General features: G+C 39.9%; 1 long non-coding RNA gene across 1 annotated transcript; it reads left to right on the forward strand.

The window, feature by feature from the left end:
- Positions 1–5751: 5751 nt before the first annotated feature.
- LOC106098955 (uncharacterized) lies at positions 5752–7063 on the forward strand. Its single transcript, XR_001225278.3, has 3 exons — positions 5752–5813; positions 5882–6004; positions 6106–7063. It is a non-coding gene; the product is annotated as an uncharacterized LOC106098955 (long non-coding RNA).
- Positions 7064–8729: the final 1666 nt, after the last annotated feature.

Here is an 8729-nt window from a genome sequence, read left to right on the forward strand (position 1 = left end):
GGAACTGAGAGAATCAGGAAGTGACATAGTGGGCTGTTTTTTTGTTACTGCTGTCAGCTACAGGACAACAAAACTTTGAAACAGGATTAATAAAATCGATATTTCCAAGAAAAGAGCCAATCATTTTATTTTATTTGTGACAAAGAGCTGTGATACACATCCTTCTGATTTCTTTGGCGTGTCAGTGAAGGCACTACAGAGGTTCTGCTTTTTGGTTTGGAAGAGTTTTGGAGGAAACAAGAATGATGACACTCAGGTACAGAGGAGGAAGTGGAGGACTTTACTTGAAGTGACTGTGAGCTGATGTCAGTGTTGGTCTGATATCAGTGAGCAGCAGGATGGAGGAAATGTCTCTGCTGTGTCTGCTCTGTAAGTTCACTCTGTGTTTTTCATGCCTCTGCTGTCTTGTTGAACGTGAAACTCTGAACTAACCTGAGTTTAATTTCTCTTTAGTTCTGATCTCACTGCTGAGCTGCACCACAAACCAAGGTCAGTAACCTTTCCATTTATCAATCAATCAATTGTATTTATACAGCACTTTTATAAACAACAACTGACCAAAGTACTGTACAATAAAATAATCGGATAAAATGTAAAAGGAAAGTAAAATGAAAGATAAGAAAATAATAAGAATAAAATAGTGACAGACTCATACAGAATTAAAAGCCAAAGAGTAAAAATGGGTCTTCAGACGAGTTTTATTCTTTTATCTCTACTGGTTGGCCCTGAAGTAATAAAGCAAAAACTTATGTCACAAAGAGCAACTTTCCTGATGTATGACCTTGACTAGAAGTCAGGGATGTCAAATTCTGCCCCTCATGGGCCCCTATCCTGCACATTTTAGATGTTACCTATACCAACATTCCAATTCAAATCAGATAATCCCCAAACACCTAGTTGTGCACAAGTCTGTAAATGATTCTTTAAATCAGCTGTGTTGAAGTATGGAAACATCTGAAACCGGGAGGACAGGAGCCTTGAGAGCCAGAACTGCACATCCCTGCATTGAACATGGCACAGCCATTTCATGGGGTGATTTACACTCTATTCAAATTCAAATTCAAATTCAAATTTTATTTGTCACATACACAGTCATACACAGTACGATATGCAGTGACATGCTTATACAACTGCTTGTGACCTAAAGAAAAAAGAAAAGGCTATGAATAAGATAGGAAATAAATATGAAAAATTAAAAAGGGTAAAATTAACTAGGAAGGAATAAAATAATATATATATATATGAGTTTGTTGAAAATAAAATAACTGTACAACACAAATTAGAATGAAGGGCAAATTTAACTGGGAAAGAATAGGATAAAATATGTATGGATTAAAGTTTAAAATAAAATAACTGTACAGCAAAATACACAATACACAGTATAGCAATATATAAGAATGTACAAAGAAATATAAATATATATACAATAACAGCAGCATTTTACAAGTATTAAATGGAAATGAAGTAATATAATGTCCAGTGTTGTGCAAACCACATTGTAGGTGTCTTGTGCAGTGCAAATATGCTTAAAGTGATTAAGTGTAAACAAAGTCCAGACTGTCCAGTGTGTGTGTGTAAGAACCATATGTGTGGGTCAGTACTATGTGGTGGTGTGATTGAGAGACCGTATCGCCTGCGGGAAGAAGCTCCTCCTCAGTCTCTCTGTGTTGGTCTTCAGGGAGCGGAATCGCTTCCCTGACCTCAACAGAGAGAACAGTCTGTTGTTGGGATGGCTGAGGTCCTTCACGATCTTCCTGGCCTTGGTCCAGCACCGCCTGCTGTAGATTGAGTGCAGGTCAGGGAGCTCGGAGCGGATGGTGCGCTCAGCTGATCGCACAACCCTCTGTAGAGCTCGTCTGTCCTGCATGGTGCTGTTCCCAAACCAGGTTAAGATGTTTCCCGTCAGGATGCTCTCTATGGTGCACGAGTAAAAGTTCCTGAGCACCTTGGAGGGCAGTCGGAAGTCTCTCAAGCGTCTGAGGTGGTAGAGACGCTGCCGGGCCTTTTTCACTACGGTGTTGATGTGACAGGACCATGACAGGTCCTGCGTGATGTGAACTCCGAGGTATTTGAAGCTGTCCACTCTCTCCACTGGGCACTCGTTGATGACGGGGGTCTGGTAGTTCCTCTCCTGCTTAGTACTGAAGTCCACTATCAACTCCTTTGTTTTGCTGACATTTAGAATGAGGTTGTTCCTCTGGCACCAGGTCTCCAGATTCCTAACCTCCTTCAAGTAGGCCGTCTCGTTGTTGTCAGAGATCAGGCCCACCACGACGGTGTCGTCAGCAAACTTGATGATGGTGGTGGAGCTGGTAGTGGCCACACAGTCATATGTGTACAAAGAGTACAGCAGGGGGCTCAGAACACACCCCTGGGGGGCTCCAGTGCTGAGAGTGGTGGAGGCTGAGACATGTCCGCCCATCCTTACTGCCTGTGGTCTGCCAGTTAGGAAGTTGGAGATCCACTCACACATAGATGAGCTGAGTCCCAGGTGCTCCAGCTTGGTGGTGAGTGTGGAGGGAATTATGGTATTAAATGCAGAGCTGTAGTCAATGAAGAGCATTTTAACATAATTCCCCCTTCTAGTGTCCAGGTGAGTGAGTGATGTGTGAAGGAGATGAGAGATGGCATCGTCTGTGGAACGATTTGGACGGTAAGCGAACTGTAGTGGGTCCAGTGTGTCTGGTAGTGAAGAAATTCATAACATGGAGCTGGCAGATAGGATAAGTAATGAGATAAATTAGCTAGACCCCGCAGTGTAGTGCAAGTGCTGCTTTATGGTAAACTTTGGTAATACTGATGTATAAAGAACAGCACTGGCTGATGATGAAATACAGTCGGCTGGCATGGTGACACTGCCAGTATTAACCTGCACCAAGTCTGCAGCTCCCTACAGCAATGTCACGACTTGGATTATATCTTATAACTCTCAAAAGCAGCTCTGAGATCTAGTAATATTAAAATGGTGGAATCTCCCGAGTCTTTAAAAGTTAAAAGGTCATTAGAAACTCAGTGCTATGATGCGTTTTAAAACCAGACTGGAATACTTCAGCGATTCTGTGATTATCTGAAAAGGTCTGGAGCTAGAGGAGGACAACTTTCTCTAGAACTTTTAACAGAAAGGGCAATTTGGAGATTAGTCCATATTTGATAGAACTGTTGGGTCCAGGTTCTGCTTTTTAAGGATAGGTTACACCACTGAATGTTTAAAGTCAGGGGAACAGACCCAGACTGAAGACTGCTATTTACAATCGAAAGCAAACATATACCAACAGTGTCAAACACATCTTTCGGCAATCTAAGTGGAATAATATCCAAGGAACATTTTGAGGGTTTCAAGTTATTAACTTTTTCATTAAGTAATGAAAAGGACACTAGCTCAAAATGATCAAAACGGCAAAAGTTTGAGAGTGAATAGATGGGTCAATAGTAGGAAGAATAATGTGGGACCTGATGTCTACAATTTTGTTAACAAAGAATTTCAGAAGATTTTTGTATGTTATATTCACTACTGTATGGGGATCGATAGTGGGTGGGTTAAGAACTGAAATTTGTTTTATTTATACAAACAAGCAAAGTGATCTGCAATGTTTGAGTTAATCATACGAGATCTACATTTAGGCACATCTGATTTGATGGGCTGACCTAAGAGAGGAAACTCAAATACTACATTCATGTGGTCAGAAAAATTAATGTCACAGATTTCAATGTCAAGATGTTACAGGCCACAAGATAGTACCAAATCCAAAGTATGACCACGTTCATGTGTTGGGCCGTTAACTGACCAAACAAGATTAAAAGGGAGCGTGCACGCAGCTGCTTAAAGCTGTAGCACCCAGATTACTTACAGCCACTTCTGTGAAACTGATATAAGATGCGGTAAGCTGAAGACAGCTTCAACCATCTGTTTGTTGAAAAACAGTAACACAACCGCACCGCATTTTCTTGTTTGCAACGGTAACGGCGTTGTAACGATAGAAATAGTAATTAGTTAGATTACTCGTTACTGAAAATGTAATGTCGTTAGTAATGCTGTTACTTGTAATGCTGCTATTCCCATCACTGCATGTAAGTAGCGACGCAGTTTCTGGTTTTACCAGTATTCCACCCTGTTTCCCTCGCCTTCTGTAGGGTTTCTTCCTGAGGGGAAGGCTAGGTGGATAACGGCGGAAAAACAGTGGTACGGTTTATAACACAGGTGGGACTTGGTAACCCTCGCCTCCTGGGGCCATATGATACTGCTCATCAATAGTGGCTCAGATGATTAATAGCGATTGGAAATCATACACAAAAAGAGTAGAGACATTGTTGAGAAAAACAGATATAAGCAGGGTTAGTAGGATCAGAACAGCTGACAGCGAGACACACACAGGCGCCATCTTGATTCAATGTCGTGTGTCCATCAAGCCATAAGTCCAGTAGTGTCTCTACTCTGAGGTTGTCTTGAATGAGCCCCAGCACGCCTGGTACCGAAGGCGATTAATCAGCTGTAACACGAGCTCAGTAATGTGAGTCCCGGCATGTGTCTATCCGCAGAAATCTCTGAATGTCAACTAAAAGCTCTTATAAACCCTTTCTGCAACCACCAAAGAAAGTGAAAACAACAAACAGTTAAAAGAACATTTACGCCATTTCGTGAAATCTCGGTAAACGAATGAATTGGATCCCCTGCCCACAGACTTGTAGTTTTCTTTTTTCCAATATGTAAACATCCATCCGGGAATGCAGCACGTTTTCTCACTTACTCGATCTCCCACAATGCCCCACCATTTTCTGCCCAGTTACAGACATTTGATTGGAGTAGGGCGAGTGTGTAGGGTCACCATCCAGTTAAATGTCTACTGAAGAATATTTTCAAATTGGTTATATTCAATAAAATCCAAAAAATAAATTAGGCAAGGAAAAATCTGCTTACTTTTTCTATCTTCCTGCATCAGTAACTTTGAAACAGTAAGATCTGCTGTGATGTTTACACTTCTGATGATACCTAACAAGTGTTAGCTTCATTTTGATAAATACATTCAGTCTCTGTAGTGTAAGAAATAGTATCTAATTTGTTGGAAATATGGTGTTGGAAGTTAAAGTATGAAATGCAAGACGGGTGCTGATGGAAGCAGAGCAGAGGTCATCTGGTGTGGAGAGTTCAGTAGCTGTAAAAGGTGTCTGACTACTGAAATAATGTGCATAGTGTATATAACATCTATATATGTGTGCTTCTTCCTTGCAGCTCGTCTGACTGTGAGTCCCAGCAGCTCTCAGTTCTTTAAAAGAGACTTTGTTTCTATGAGCTGCGAGGAGGACGACAGCTCTGCTGGATGGACTCTGAGGAAAAACCCAAGCAAACAACCGAAGACTCAGTGTGGAGAAGTGTGGGGAGAACGTGCTGGTTCTTCCTGTAAATTTAATGTTTATCCAGAGTCCAGTGGAGTTTACTGGTGTGAGTTCAGAGAGGGTCCCATCAGTAACATGGTTAACCTGACAGTCACTGGTAAGCTGAGTGTGTGGAGTTAGTGTTGATGAAGCTGTGTGTAAATGGATGAAATGCTGTAGTTTGTCTCTGTGTTGAGGTGGATTAGTGATCCTGCAGAGTCCTGTCCTCCCTGTGATGGAGGGAGATGACGTCACTCTGCTCTGTAAAACAGAGACCACCTTCTCCAACCTCCCAGCTGCTTTCTATAAAGATGGCTCCCTCGTCAGGAAGCAGCCTACAGGTCACATGACCATCCAGCATGTTTCCAGGTCTGATGAAGGCCTCTACAAGTGTGACATCAGCGGTCATGGAGAGTCTCCATCCAGCTGGATCACTGTCACAGGTGAGGAGCTTCACTCACCTTTAATTTTATCCTCATGTTCACCTGAACAGGTGGGATTTTCTCTGTAGGTAAACCCAAAACTACAGCCCCCCTTCAACTTGCATTCAGAGCTGTCATCTACCTGCTGATTTTCTGCCCGTTCTTCATCTCCACTCTGCTCTTGGTGTCTATATATCGACGCAGAGACAAAGGTAACACTTTGAATCATTTACTGGTCAATCATTATGCTGATTATTAACGCCTCTCTGTCTGAACTCTCCATAAAATACAGCAGATTTTTCTATTTTGACAGGAAATGAAATTTGTATTTCAATCCCAGCCACTCAGCCTGAGCAAGGACTGGATTATGAGAATAATGATGTCACCACAGAACATCGCTTCTGAATGAGAGCTCTGTTGTGTCTCAGTAACTTTGTCCTCGTCAGCTCTGTTGAGGAGATGATTTGAATAAATGTACTATGATGTTCATATCTGGATAATTAATTGTAGATAAAAACCAAACATTAGTGATCAGAGGAGGATGGCCAACATATTCTGTGTCTACCAGAAATGGCACGAACCCACTTATTTATGTTTGATACCGATACCAATATCATAAATTTGGATATCTGCTGATACTGATATGAATCTGATATAGTCTATTTTATAATCAATAAAACAGTTTTGTTAATGTCTTGCTGCATTTTTTATACGTTCATACTCCAGTTGTAAAAAGGAAAACACTAAAATTATTCTATTACACTTGTATGCAAAAACTACACTACAGCCAAAATATTTCACAGTTCATCTTTTTTACTTAAACATTCAGCAGAACTTTAAATCTAAGTATTTAAAGTAATATTCAAAAAAAGGATTTAAAATGCATTTTTTTTGCAGATTTCAAAAGCTCTGGTTCTGAAAAAAAGAAGTGCAATGTCAGCACAAAATAAGGTTTATATTCAACAATTAAAATAAACAGGTTATAGAATGGACCCTTTCATACTTAAAGCTGAACATATATAGACACGAAACTGTTTAGCCTGTGACAATGCGTTTTGCAAAGTAATACTTGAGTCTATCCATTGTATGGTCAGACGTAGCGATGACAACGCACAACGTCAAAGCTTCGTAGATTTTCTTTTCTTTTTTCATTTTCTAATATCTGTAAATTCCTGATCATGTAAGTAAGACTGGACCTCGGAATCATTTTTTCTATCTTCTTGTCACCAGAGATGGGCAGTAAGGCGTTACTGTAATCTGATTACTTTTTTCAAGTAACGAGTAAAGTAAGGGCTTACTATTGCAAAATCGGTAATTAGATTACTGTTACTTTCCCGTAGGAACGCTGCGTTACTGCGTTACTAAAATCGTGAGTTTTTTGCGAGAATGTTTCATGACAGTGACGTAAGCAAGTGCAACGTTCGTGACAACAGCAGTGTGCAGATCATAATATATTGAGTGCGGGAGAGAGTATGAGCGTGCAGCGTTTAAAGCGTGGAAGTACTGACCTTATTTTGAGTTTGATTCCATAAAAAGTGACAAAAACATTAGTGTCCGTTGTGCGTGGGAAGAAAACTTCTTTTTACAGCCAAAAAACCCCCTAAACTTCCAAGCAAGCAGCGAGTGCGCTAGGACTGTAATGGGAAATTCACAGAGAAACTTGCGGATTCTTCCACTGACCGCTGCGGCACACCTGCACCAGGGCAAACCTCCACCTACCCCACTCCTGCTTTACAGGTGAAAATAGAGCAACAGTCTTTGACTTTATTTATTTTCTGCTGTGTTTTACTCGCATCTATTTGAAAGAGTGAGGGTAAACACACAAAAAATATTTTATTTTATGTGCTGGAATGTGCAGAAAATAGGTTTAAATATTAAACAAATTTCTTCCAGTCAGAGAATGTTGCATATAATTAAATTTTTTGCTTGATGCATAAAGTGAAAAGATTAAAACTAATAAAACAAGTTTTAAAAAGTGACGTTTCCATTTGATTACATTTTGTATGATGGATTATACAGAAAAAGTAGAACTGGGCTGAAAGATCTATCACTCTATCACCCATTCAGGTTGTAAACCGTGTTTTTAAAAAGTAACTAAGTAACTTAGTAATTAATTACTTTTGAAAATAAGTAATCAGTAAAGTAATGGGATTGCTTTTTTGGGGAAGTAATCAGTAATTAGTTACTGATTACTTTTTTCAAGTAACTTGACCAACACTGCTTGTCACTTCCTGAATCAACACAAACAGACTCTGAAAAGTCAGTAATGTTGTAAATGACCTTGTTTCTCATGTAAGCTCTGCTTTCATCTACTGACAATACTGATGTATTACAGCAGAACGGTGTTTTCACTCACTCATGGGACACATTTATTATATAAAAAAGACTCTTACAACCTGATATTTTGACACTAACTGGAACCACATCCTAAAAGTTGATTCTGTTAAGACGTAGTGTTTTCAGTGGGAAAAACATTTCGTCACTCATCCAAATGACTTCTTCAGTCTCAGCTGACTGCAGTTTTCCCCAATCTTATAAACAGTACATTTGCATAATGACTGAAACCAGCCCACTGAAGGAACAATGGGCTGGCAGGTCCGTTCCTTAATAATTAATATGGAAATTATTATGACCATTGATCAACAACCACTGACCAAAACTCACTGATCAATGGCCAAAATAAAAATATGTCCAGATGAACTGAGTCAACTTTTGGAGAAGACATTGAAATCAGATGAGGAATTCCCCCTCTCAGTCATAGCTGTTGTGCTGACTGGACTCATAACACAGACTTGAAGGATTAAGTTCAGTAAGTTTATTTACAGTGAAGTAACAACAGAATGTGACAACAGAAGGATTTTTTTTCAGTTCAATTCAATTTTATTTATACAGCGCCAAATCACAACAACAGTCACCTCAAGACGCTTTGTATTGTAA

Source organism: Oreochromis niloticus, linkage group LG3 (assembly GCF_001858045.2).
Source record: "Oreochromis niloticus isolate F11D_XX linkage group LG3, O_niloticus_UMD_NMBU, whole genome shotgun sequence".
NCBI lineage: Eukaryota > Metazoa > Chordata > Actinopteri > Cichliformes > Cichlidae > Oreochromis > Oreochromis niloticus.